The sequence below is a fragment of the Camarhynchus parvulus genome, unplaced genomic scaffold (genome assembly GCF_901933205.1).
Source record: "Camarhynchus parvulus unplaced genomic scaffold, STF_HiC, whole genome shotgun sequence".
Taxonomy (NCBI): domain Eukaryota; kingdom Metazoa; phylum Chordata; class Aves; order Passeriformes; family Thraupidae; genus Camarhynchus; species Camarhynchus parvulus.
This window is the reverse complement of record NW_022148336.1, coordinates 145,500-158,338: the sequence shown is the minus strand read 5'-3', so window position 1 is coordinate 158,338 and position 12,839 is coordinate 145,500. Positions and strand designations below refer to the sequence as shown.

Genomic DNA, 12,839 nt, shown 5'->3' with positions numbered 1-12,839 from the left:
ATCAACATAAACACACGTAGCTTGGGTTAAAACAATGCTTGCTTGTTCATTTATAAGAAGACAATGCATAAAACCCTGTTCATAATTTTAACTTTTAATTTGTAGAAACTTTTTGCAACTTAGAAAGCTATTGTGAAACACTAAAACATAGATCTATTGTTCTATTCCTCATGTCTTCCCTACAGCTTACATGATGCATCAGCAATATTCATAACTCTGCTGCAACTGAGGCCTGTCTTTTTCCCACCAACCTGAAACCCTCTAGCTTTATGGATTCCCACATTTCCCCCTCTCTCTTGACTCAAAAAGAAACGTTCATAACTTTGTTGTTTACTGCTTGCGTTTCATAACTATACTATAATATTTTTGCTTACTATCTCCTTAAGGCTTGTTCTTGCTGCTTCTAAGCATTGCTATATTACAACACAGCAAATTAATGCTGTGAAGGCTTAGTTAGTGTAAAAGATAGAAATCACATCTGACAATGGGCGCCGCTGCAGCCCAAAGCCGCTGCGAGCCGGGCCGAGCCGGGAGAGAAAACAGCCCGAGGCTCCAGCGCCGCTGCTTCACCCGCCGGGCCCGTGCCCGCGGAGCCCGGCTGGGGAGGAGTTCAACGCCGGGCGAGCCCCGGGCTTTCATCTCCTTGGGACAGCCCCTGGTTGGCTTTGCCCTGGGGGAGAAGCCGGTGCCACCTGTACCCCGTGTCGTGAGCGGGGATTTCTCTGGCATTTTGGGTCTTTTGTCCCAGGGTGTGTGTGGGGGGTAAGGTCTGACAATTTAATATCTAGCAGTTATTTACTCTTATTTGAATTATTCTTGCCTTGTGGGCATTCTGTTTGTTAATAAACTGTTGGAGTTTTTTTCACTTTCATCTATTAACATTCATTTCCTGTTGGTGGAAAGGGATAATTGGAACCCTGTAGAGGGGACAACACTCACTCCAGAGTGTCCTCTTTTAAATCGTCTCTCAAGCTGAGACACCCTACAAGTGCTTGGAATGTGGAATGAGCTCCAGCCAGAGCTCCCACCTGGCCCAGGATCAGGAGATCCAAACCAAGGAACATCCCTGCTGGGGCTTGGAATGTGGGAAGAGCTTCATATGGAAGTCTGACCTGGTTAATCCTCGTAGGATCCACCTCAGGGAATGGCCCTACAAGTTCTTGGAATTCGGGCAGAGCTTCCAGTAAGAACTCCCACCGCATTAAGGTCAACAAGATCCACATCAGGCAATGGCGCTGCGAGTGTGGGGAGTGTGGGAAGGGCTTCAGCCCGAGCTCCAAGCTCATCACCCGCCAGTGCATCCACACCAGGGAGAGGCCCTGCAAGTGCCCCGAGTGCGGCATCCCCAGTGACCCCCTTTGGGCAGAGTCCTGGTGATCCGTGGTCCTGATGGTCCCCGTTGGGTGTGGGGAAGGTGTTGGAGAGATTTCTTTCTCTTCTCCTTGTCCTGCTGTGATTTGGTTGATAATAAATTTACTCCCTGTGCCCAGGCTGGGTCTGATGCGCCCGTGCCGGTTCTCGGAGCGGGATCTCTCCCGGTTTTTCTTCCAGCTCCTGGGCCTCTCCTCAGCCATTTAGAGAGCTAATCAGAGCGCGCGGCGCTGATGACTCCCCAGTTGCCAGGCGGTCCCACAGCGCCCAGAGCTCCTCACCCGGACTCCACCCGTGCTCCGCCTCGCCCCCAGGCTCTACCGCCAGGGCAATTTGTGCAGGGGAGAGGTGTCAGAGCCTGCCCGGCCCCGGCCATGGGGCGAGGGGCGGCAGCTGGGGCCCTGCTGGTGGCACTGGTGGTGCTGGGAGCGCCCCCGGCTGCGGGCGCGGAGCTCTCGGGTGGGGGGTGGGGGGGCGAAGGGAAGTGTTGGGAGTGGGAGAGTGGGAACGGTGGGGGGAGGGAAAAGGGGGAGGTGGGACCCTCGAATTGATGTGGGGGGTAGAGCTGGCGACTGAGGAGTTATGGAAAAGGGGGATGAAAATACGGAGAAGAGTGGAAAAGAGAAAGAGGGGCCGCGGGAAGAAAGGGCCTACAAGGGGTGGCACGTGGGGCACACGGGGTGCAGAGCGTGGATCCGGGGTTGCCTCTGAGATCTTCGTTTGCTGTGGGGTGCTGGGGGCTGCTGGAGGGGCACCCTCTGACCTGTGTCCTGCACTCATAGGAGTGTTCCAGGAGATGGTTCAGTCCGAGTGTCACTTCATTAACTGCACCGAGCGGGTGAGGTTTGTGAAGAGGTTCATCTACAACCGGGAGCAGTACGTGCACTTCGACAGCGATGTGGGGCACTTTGTGGGGGACACCCCGTATGGCGAAGAGGTTGCCAGGTACTGGAACAGCGACCCGGAATGGATGGAGCACAGACGGGGTGCGGTGGACAGGCACTGCCGACACAACTACGAGTTGTCCACCCCGTTCCTCATGGAGCGCCGAGGTGAGCGCGGGGCAAAGCGGGTCCCCCTCGGGCCCTGCCCTGGCAATGACCCCGGAGCCCCTCAAACCCTCCCTGGGAATAACCCCAGACATGTCAGCCCTTCCTGTGCCCATTCCCGTGGGCGCTTGCCCACCTCGCAGTGTCCCGGAGCTCTCCCTATCTCTCCCACTCCATCCCAGTCTCTCCCAGTGCTCCCCGCTTGTCCATCTCGACGGTGCGTGGAACTGCCCCAGCCAATCAGAGCGCGTGTCTCTGATGACTCATCAGTTGCCAGGCAGACCGGCAGCGCCGAGTGCCCCGGGCTAGACTCGGCCTCGCAATGCCGCGCACGCCATCCCCAGTTCCTCCCAGTGCCGCCCCAGGCCCTCCCAGTGCCACAGAAATCCCTCCCAGTGCCAGGCACTTCATTCTCAGTCCCTCTCAGTTCATTGAAATTCCATTCCCAGTCCTCGGTCCACCCTCAGACTTCCATCCTCTCTCCCAGTGCCCTCCCAGCATTCTCCAACCCCCTCCCAGTCTCTCCCCAGTCCCTCTCAGTGTTACCCGAGTCCTTCCCCGTGTCTCCCATTTTACCCGCATTTTAGCCCAGTGTCTCCCCAAACTCTCCCAGTGCCCCCCACCGTGTCCATCTCACTGGTGCCCCCCTCGAGCTCCCAGCCTGGCCCCGGCCGCCTGCTCTGCTCCGTGATGGATTTCTACCCTGCTGCCATCCAGGTGAGGTGGTTCCAGGGCCAGCAGGAGCTCTCGGAGCACGTGGTGGCCACCGACGTGGTTCCCAACGGGGACTGGACCTACCAGCTGCGGGTGCTGCTGGAAACCCCCCCACCGGCGTGGGCTCACCTGCAGCTGCCCGGTGGAGCACGTCAGCCTGGAGCAGCCCCTGAGCCGGCACTGGGGTGCGGCCCGGCCCCCACAGCACCGGGGGAGGGGGAGTGGGACTGGGGGGACTGAGAGGGGAGTTGGTGGTAGCTGGGAGTAATTGGGAGGGAGTTTGAGGGAGGCAGAGGGTAACTAGGAGAAGGGTTTGGATGGCCTGGGAGGGCAGAGAAGAGTTTTGGAGATGCTGGGGAGACTGGGATGCAGTTAAGGGTTTCTTGGTGGCTTCTGAGAGGGAACATCCTGGTGGTGCTGGATGTAACTGGAAGGGAGTCTGATGGAGCTGGAGGGGCTGGAAGCAGGTTTGGGATGTAAAAATGGGGCTGGGATGGGAGTTGAGTGTGCTTCAATCTACTGGCAGTGATGTTGGTGAGTCCTGGTGGGACTGGGAAAAGGTTTGGGGGATCATTGGAAGATGGGTGTCAACTGGGAGGGGGTTTGGGGTCTTGGAGGGACGGGGAGGGAACTTGGGTGGTACTAGGGAGGGTAGATGGGGATAGGAAAGAGGTCTTGTGGTCTTGGGTGGGCTGGAGGGGTATGAGGGTGCTTGGAGGGGTTCGGGGTGTCTGTGAGAGGTTTTGGGGGTGCTGAGCCCTGCGTACCCCCCCAGAGATGCCACCGGACACCGCCCGCAGCAAGATGCTGACGGGCATCGGGGGCTTCGTCTTGGGCTTCGTCTTCCTGGCGCTGGGGCTTGGCTTCCACCTGTCCAAGAAGGTGAGGGGGGGTTCCCAGGGGTCGTGTCCCCCGTCCCCCGGAGCGTGTGTGCTCCCCCCGGGCCCCCCAGCCCGGTGTCACCCCCTTTTCTGTGCCCACAGAGCTCCTGATCCGACGGCGGCCGCAGCCCCTCCCCGTGGGCTCGGGCCCGGCGGGGACCCCCCGCTCCATCCCCGCTCCGCTGATTTTGGGGGGGTCCCGTGTCCCCCCAGCCCAGCTGGAACTCTGTCCCTGTCCAGCTGCTCCCAGTGTTCCCAATAAAGCTTCCCAGTTCACCCTGATCCCATTTATGGGGGAGTTGTGTGGAGGAATTTTGGGGGAACCCACAGGGATAATGTGATGGGAGGGGGCAGAATCGGCCCCAAGATGGATCAGGAATGGGGACGCCTGTGAGTCCCCTGTGTGTCACCCCACACTGGGTGCTGGGAGCCCACCCTGGATTTGGGTGAGGAGCTCTTGGGTGAGAGGGGGAGCAGCACAGGGAAGATGGGAAAGGTGTTGGGGGGGGACTGCGGCAAAGGGGTTCCCCTGGGAGTCCCTTCCTGTCCCCATGACTGGATCTCTTGAGCTTTTCTTGGGGTTCTGGGGGGGTGTAAGCAGAACCTTGCTTGGGGGGGTCCCCAACCCCCCATACCTCCCTGGGGGGCTAACAGTGGGGTGACCCCACCCAGCAGTCAGTGCTGTGGTGACCATGGGGCAGAGGGGGGTGGGAATGGGGGATCCAGGGTGGTCCCTTGAGCCCCCAGCCTGCTGTAGGGTGATGGGGTCTGTTGGGGGATCAAGGGAGGCACCCCCTCACCTGTCTGGGTGAAGTTTGTGGACAAGAAACATCCACAACTGGGAGTAATTTGGGATCGGGAGATACCCCAAAATTTTGAGGTAGGATTGAGTTGTTTGGAGGTGGAGTTGAGCCATTTTCAGCGGGATGGAGTCGTTTAGAGGCACCACCTGTCCCTGTGGGCTTTTGGGGAGCAGAGCTGTGAGGGACTGAAATGTTCCGGGTTAATGGCTCGAACCATTGGCAAAAGCAGAGGAGGCTTTGCTGGCCATGGGCATGGGAAGTGCCCAGGGGCAGAGGGGGTGAACACCCAGCCCCGGACTGGACGAGCTGGGCTGGGAGCCAAGGAAGGGAAGAGGCCGATCAGAAGCAGACGCTGGCCAGGCGGGACAGGGTCGGCGATGGAGAGAGACAGGGAAGACTGATTCAGTGATCAGAATCCCATTTTATTGTGGGATTCAAACGCTCATATACTATTTCAGGGAGACTAGTAACGTGTACTGCAATGATTAGGTTAAAATCACATACACAAACTTATGCGTATAACAACATCTCTTGCCTGCAGAGTTTAATGGGATTTTCTTTTTCCGGTAAACCCGTTTGATTGAATCTTCTTGCAATCCAGGTCTAATTTCCAAAGTTCCATTTGTTTTTCCCAAGGCAGCCCAAGAGTTATCAAATCTCTTATGTTAACCAGGTCCAAAGTCCATCATCTGCCTTGTGTCCCCCAACATTCCAACAGGACAGGGCTTTGGACCAGGGCAATGCCCTCCCTGACACAACTGGTTCAGTTCTGGAAACTCCCCTGGGGAAGGCCGGGACATTCACACAGAGGGCTGGAGGTTTTCATCCCTTCCCATGGGCCATACCTGGCACAGCTGCGCTGCTGGGAGAGGCAGGGCTACATCTCAGAAGGGGCCATAAACCATCAGAGCCCTGGGATCCACAGTGTGACATCAGACAGTGTAAAACTCCCACCAGAGGAGATACCTGGGCATTCACCCAAACCTGAATCTGTACTGACTTACAGAACTTGGTGTTTCTGGGGCTTTCCCAACCCCCAAGGGATCCATCCTGGGGCCATCACTTAGACCAAGGACAAGGACACTGTAACAAACTATTTTTGTTGCAGGATCCAGGGCTGGTGACTGTGTGTCTTTCTACTCTTATACTTACTTTCTTTTCCTTTATAAGTTATTATAAGTGTTATTTTCATGCTCCTATATTGCTAGAGATGGTAACCAAAAAGAGTTCCAAACCTGCTTTACATGGCAAAGAAACTGTTCTAAAATAAACCCAACAGAGATATATTTATAACCCACAGATCAATCACTGTTGTCACTTTGATCTCTGCCAGGGATCCATGAACCAGAACCTGGGTTACCCTCGCCTTCGGGAGTGGATCAGAACAGGAGCCAAACATGGGGGAAGCTTCTGGAAGCTCCTCACAGAAGCCATCCCTGGAGCACCCCTGTTTCCAACACCTGATCACACAAACCCAATACAGTCCCAGCACGGATTACCAGGAACATGGGTCACTAGGTCTCTGCCCAACGGGGCTGACTGTGGATCATCCAGCATGGGTCTTCCAATGGGTAATGGAGTTGGAGCAGCTTTTGAAGCCCTTCCCATACTCGGGGTACTCACAGGGGTTCCCTTTCCAGTAAATCCATTGGTGTAAGGTCAAGGTAGAGCCCTGGGTGAAGCTTTTCCCACAGTCAGGACACTCCTAGGGCCAGTGCCCAGTGTGGATATTCTGGTGGTGAATCAGGCGGGAGCTCTGGCCAAAGCTCCTCCTGCACTCCCCACACTGGTAGAGCCATTCCCTGGAGTGCAGGCACTGGTGGCTGATGAGGTTAGAGTGGTCACTGAAGATCTTCACACATTCCCTACACCTGTAGGGCTGTTCTTCCATGTGAATTATCTGATGGTGGGTTGATGGGGTCTCTGGTGTCAAGATGACCCTGAGGTGTTAGGAAATCTCTTTTTCTTAGCTCTGAGACTGAAGAAGACAGGATTCCTTGGCTCTCATTCTCAAGGTTGTTTATTTTTTGTTATTTTAAAATTCTTTCTCTGACTTGCTAAGATCTGTTTAGCATGTTGGTTCATTGCACACTGACTGCTTTGGGGCGGTGTTATCTTTTATCATTTTATCCTAAAAACTATGTGTACATTATTTACAATAATTTTCTAATACTTATCACCTATGTTAGGCAGTTTGTCTCTAAACCAATCTAAAAGTGCTACTATCACAGCAGAAGATGGAGGCAAAGAAGGAGGAGAAAGACTGGACACACTCAGATTTTTCTATATCTTGCTTCCTGAACCCCCATTCTAAAAACCTCAAAATTCTACATTTTTCACTTGGTGATAAATTTAGTAACATTTTACTCAAATCTTTGTGGCTTGTAACTCCTCGCACGAATTTGTTAAGTGTTTCTATGGGTTAAAATCGGAGGCACAGGTGTCTTTGACTCTGTGCCAAGGTCTCTGAGCCTCCAGGGCAGTCAGAGGAATTTCTTGGGTTCCGACAGTGGATCAGACAGGAGCTCTGGCTAAAGCTCTTCCCACATTCCAAGCACTTCTAGGGCCGTTCCCCCATGTGGATCTTCTGGTGCCAGATCAGGTAGCAGCTCCATCTGAAGCTCTTGCCACTTTCCAAGCACCTGTAGCACATCTCCCCAATGTGAAACCATGCAAGGACCACCAGGTCCGAGCTCTGGATGAAGCTTTGGCCACCTTCCTGACACAGGATAGGCCTTTCCTCCTTGGAGCACTGTGGGCTGTGTTTGGAGACGCTCCTCATGGGATAACACTGTAGCTTCTCCTCCCCATTGTATTCTTGTGCCATGGAGTCACTCAAAATGGCCTTTCCACGAGGTTCTGATGGAGGGATTTGTCCTCCCTGGTCTCTGTCAGTGCCTGGGGAAGGAGAGAGAGGAGAGAAAGGAGAGGAATAAAGGAGGGAGGAGGGGATGGGATGGGATGGGATGGGATGGGATGGGATGGGATGGGATGGGATGGGATGGGATGGGATGGGATGGGATGGGATGGGATTTGCCTCCGTGCCAGAGGGAAGGGAAAGGATATCCCCCAAATCCATCCCTGGCAGGACAACGTTGGTTGTCCTGCAGCTGGGGGCAAAGCTGGGCTGGGAGATAGAGTAGAGGAGAGGAGGAAAGGGGCAGTGACTTCCTCCTCACCTGCCTGGGTGCCCCTGTCTGGTGTCTCCACTTTGGTTTCCCTCTGTCTGGCCTGCTGGGGGTCTCATGTACATTGGGGATCCTCCATCTCCAGGGTTCCTCACTTTCTAGACTGCTGGAGGCCCTTGGAATCCCTGGGTTCAGCCTTCTCCAGGATCTCTCCTTCTCCCAGATTACTCCTCACAGAGCTTTGCCCCTCTCTGGGCTGTCAGGGATCCCTCAGTTCCAGTATTGCCTTATTGTGGCAATGGTCCCCTGAACAGGGAATAATTAACGTTGGCTCCATGAATGCAGAAGGCTGATCAATTGCTTTATTAAATTATACTACATTATACTATACTCTTAAGAAACTTGTAACCCTTACTGAACTGTCCAATACAGCTTTAGCCTAATTGGTCAATCGATCCAAACACCATCCAGTGTCCAATTAAGAAATCACCCTTTGGTAAACAATCTCCATAACAGATTCCACACGTGCACAACAAAAAGTGCAGCAAATGGAGATAAGAATTGTTTCTCATTCTCTTCTCTGAACTTTCTCACAGCTTCTCACAGCTTCCCAGGAAAATCCTGGGAGAGAACTATGTCTCTCTCTGTTCACAGGATTTGTGATTACCACATTGCCTCTCTCCAGGGGTCCTGGCCCTCCCCCAACCCTGGCTCTCCTGAGGAGTCCCCAGAAAGGGAGTTCCTGGTCCCCCTGCCCTGCTAGTGGCTGATCACCACGCAGCTCCAGGGATTCCACATCCCCGCCATGGCTCGGCTGGCAGCAGCCACCAGGAGTCGCCAGACAAAGAACATCTCTGGAATCCCCTCAGTATCCCCCGAGGGGCATTTGCAGATCAGCTTTGGAGTTCTGCAAAATCCAGATATTGTCTCATAAAGAACAAATACTGAGAGACACGCCCCATTCCCCCTGGATATTTGAGGCAAGAGGGGGGATGATGCCCCCAGGCTGGGGACGGCTGCAGATATGGGGAGTGGTGGATCCATGAGCTTCCTGCTATTCCTCCTCCCCTTCCTCCTCCTCCCTAATTCCATCTCCTTTTCCTCCTATTTCAATTAGTACAATTACAACTCAATAATACAATTCCGCTTCTCCAAGGCCCCTGGGTGTCTTTCAGAGCGACGGACTGGAACGAAGACCAAGATTTCAGACACAATGGGGTGGAAACTCCTCAAAGAAATTCTCTTCCACCCACCCAACCCAACTCCATGGATATTCACACAATGCCAACATGTAAGTACTTTTGTTTGGCCTTAATTTTCTTTTGATTCCTCTTCATCCCTTTAAAACCCCTGAAAGTGGGGTAAAAATAAAGAAGTTGAGAAAAGACACGTAAAACCCTCCCATTTTACTGCTTTTTGGGGAGAATTTGGAGTTCAGGGGGATATTCCAGAGTATCTGGGGATTCTGTGGGGATGTAGGGGAGTCTTCTGCATCGGTGTGCACAGCAAAAGCCAGGAGGGATTGACCAATCATCTTAAAACAACACAATCACACTGAAAATGGCTCCATGCCCCCCCAGAATCTCTTGATACAAACCCCAAATGGCTTAATTCCACTTTCAAAAGATCTTAATTTGAGTGGAGCCTCTGGACAAAGTTTGGGCAGACACAGGGTTTCTCCCCAACATGGATCCTGCAGTGGGAGATCAAGTCCGTGCTCTGGCCAAAACTCTTCCCACAGGAGACCAGTCTCTTGCCATGATGAATCCTTGGGTGGGAGCTGAGGTTGGAGCGGTCACTGAATCTCCTCCAACACTCAGGTCACTCGTGGGTGGGTGATGGATCAGGCTGTGTAAGGACCCGAGGAGCAGAGCTGCCCATCTCAAACACTGCCAAGGCCACAGAAGGGCTTTGCCATGAGATGAGCACACAAAGGAGTAACAGGAAGGTGCTGACTCCAGGCCTGGCAGAGGTGACATCTGGGTGGCACATGCTGGGAAATGCATGCCCACAAAAATTCCCACTGTGGCAAAGTGTGTAAAGAAGCAACTGCTGATGTGCACATCACCGGTCAAACGAAGCTCACCCCAAGTTATGGACACAATGGCAGTTGCCACCTCCAATGACCACTGAATCCTCCCTCCCCCCTCTCCTCCTGACCTCCCCTGATATTCTGATATTCCTCAGTGGATACCTGGCACTTGGACTGTAGGTAAGATCAGGGTGGGACAATTGTCCAGGTGTTATCTCAGGCCTGGGGGAGGTTAACAAAGCTGGGGGAAGAGAATGGATCGCTGAGACTGGACACAAAGATTGCAGAATTTATAGGCCACAAGGAAAGCCCAATCCAGCAACTGCGTGAAATCAGTTCTGACTGGGTCAAAGGGAATTCTGGCAGGGGCAGACAGTGACCACTGACTCAGCACAAAAGACACAACTTTAAGAAATAAGCATAATTTTCTATAGTTCAAAAGAGCAAAGAATTAAAAAAGGATAAGTAATGCACCAAATAATTAGTCCAAAAGATTGCCTATAGTGATTAATAAAGATCCTTGAATGACTGACCCCATGGAAAGGTGACCCACATTGCAGCAGTTTGGGCAGGACTGTTGCCCCTGTGATGGACTCATGTTGCAGCAGTTTGCACACAGCTGTTGCCCATGGGATGGACTCACTCCAGAGAAGTTTATGGAGAACTGTCTCCTGTGGTAGGGACCCCACAGCGCAGCAGAGGAACAACTCCTCTCCCTGAGCAGGGGGAGAAGCCACAGATGATGAACTGACTGTAACCCCTATTCCCTGTCTCCTTGTGCTGCTGGGATAGAGCTGGGAAGGAGGGAAGGCTGGGGGGAAGGTGGTTTTAAGGGCTTACTTTATTTATTATCCTGCTCTGATTCTGTTAGTTCATTTCATATCTCAAAACTGAGCCTGTTTTACCTGTGATGGTGCTTGGTGAGGGATGACTCTCCCGGTGCTTATCTAAACCCATGAACCCTTTGTTACATATTTCCTCTCCCCTGTCCATCTGTGGAGGGGAGTGAGTAAGTGGCTTTTGTGGGTGCGTGGCATCTGGCCAGCATCAACCCACAACATTTGGGTTCCACCCAAAACCTGGTCAGGGCTCAAGAAGGAACCAAGGGAGCTGGCTTTGATGATGTACCTCCAAACAAGGCCACATATCTGATTTCATTGCTTTGACTGTCCCCTAAACATGGAAAGATAAATATACTTTTATCACATTACATATTTCACTAATGATCATTGATATTTCACTAATTAGCAGATGCAAGTATCATATAATATTTGGTTGGAAGGTTCATCTGGAGATCAACTTTGGTGCAGGGACTGCTGTTCAGGCCTCAATGCTTCAATTACCAATGTCAGTCCCCATCCTGATAGAAGTTTTCCCCTGCGTTCATCCAGGTGCCCAAAGACCACCAGCCAGGTGTCTTCCCAATGTGGATCATGTGGAACATAGGTCACCAGGTTTTCACCCAACATGGATCACCAGGAATGTGGATCACCATGTTTTTTCACAATATGGGTCACTGTGGATAATGCAGCTTGGGTCCTCTAGTGGGTGATGAAGTTGGAGCAGGAGATAAAACTCTTCCTGTAGTCAGGGCACTTGTAGGGCTTCCCCTACTCATGGGTCCATTGGGGTGAAATCAAGGCAGAGCTGTAGGAGAAGCTCTTCCCATGCTCAGGACACTCGTAGGGCCTCTCCCTGGTGTGGATGCGCTGGTGCGTGATGAGAGTGGAGCTGTGTTTGAAGCCCTTCCCACAGTCGGGGCAGCAGAAGGGCCTCTCCCCTGTGTGTGTTTGCTCACACCTGGCCAGATGGGAGCGCCTCTGAAAACTCTTCCCACACTCAGGACACTTGTAGGGCCATTCCTTACTGTGGATCTTCCGGTGGCAGATCAGATGGGATCTCTGGCTGAAGGTCTTTCCCACATTCCAAGCACCTGTAGTGCTTCTCACCCATATGATGCTGCTTGTAGACCACCAGGTCTGAGTTCTGGCTGAAGCTCCAGGTGCCTTCCTAGCACAGGGTGGGTTTTTCCTCCTTGGAGCACCCTGGGCTGGATTTGGAGCCCTTCCTCATGGGATATCTCTGAGGTTTTTCCTCCCCGTTGGACTCCTGTGCTGTGGAGGCGCTCAAAACAGCCTCTTCCACAATGTTTTGCCAGGGGGATTTCTCCACCCTGGTCTCTGCCTGCAGCTCAGTGCCTGAGGAGAGGAAGGACAAGGAGAGGATGGAATTTGCTTCTGTGCCAGAGGGAAGGGGAAGGACTTCCCCCAAATCCATCAGGATGGTGTCGGCAGCAAGGTTGTCCTGCAGCCAGGGGCAATACTGGGCTGGGAGATGGAGCAGAGGAGAGGGGGAAAGGGGCACTGGCTTCCTCCTCACCTGCCTCAGCGTCCTGGGGCATCTTCCTCTTTCTTACAGCGTCCTTCTCCATCCAGTCAAAGCTTAGAAATGACAAATCCTGGTTTTGGGGGAAAACAAGGTATGGGACTGTTGTGTAACAAGGTGTGACAGTGTTGGGTTGGGGTTTCCTCCTGTCCAAATCCATCTCCAGAACTCACCAGGCATCCTGTGCCAACAGAAACCTCCAAAACAAGATGCAGACCAAAAACCCCTCCTATAGGAAAAGGAGGGGCACCAGTGAGTTTTACAAGAAGCAAGAGCACACACAGCTGACTGTGCTTGTGAATGAGCAGCTGCTGGATTTTTGCAATTCCCTTCAGTGGGTACAAAAGCCCATTGCTCTGCTGCTTCATTCTTCGCCTTCTGTGATCTGCACAGGACTGAAGCTGAGCGAGGTTATTCAGCTTTGCCACTTTTCAGCATCTGTGCTACACGTATGCACTGTGACATCTCTCAGGGTC

At 53.0% G+C, this 12,839-nt stretch overlaps 1 pseudogene; it reads left to right on the top strand.

Annotated features, from left to right (window-relative positions):
* Window positions 1-1,745: 1,745 nt before the first annotated feature.
* LOC115916566 lies at window positions 1,746-8,709 on the top strand (annotated as a pseudogene).
* The last annotated feature ends 4,130 nt before the right edge of the window (window positions 8,710-12,839 follow it).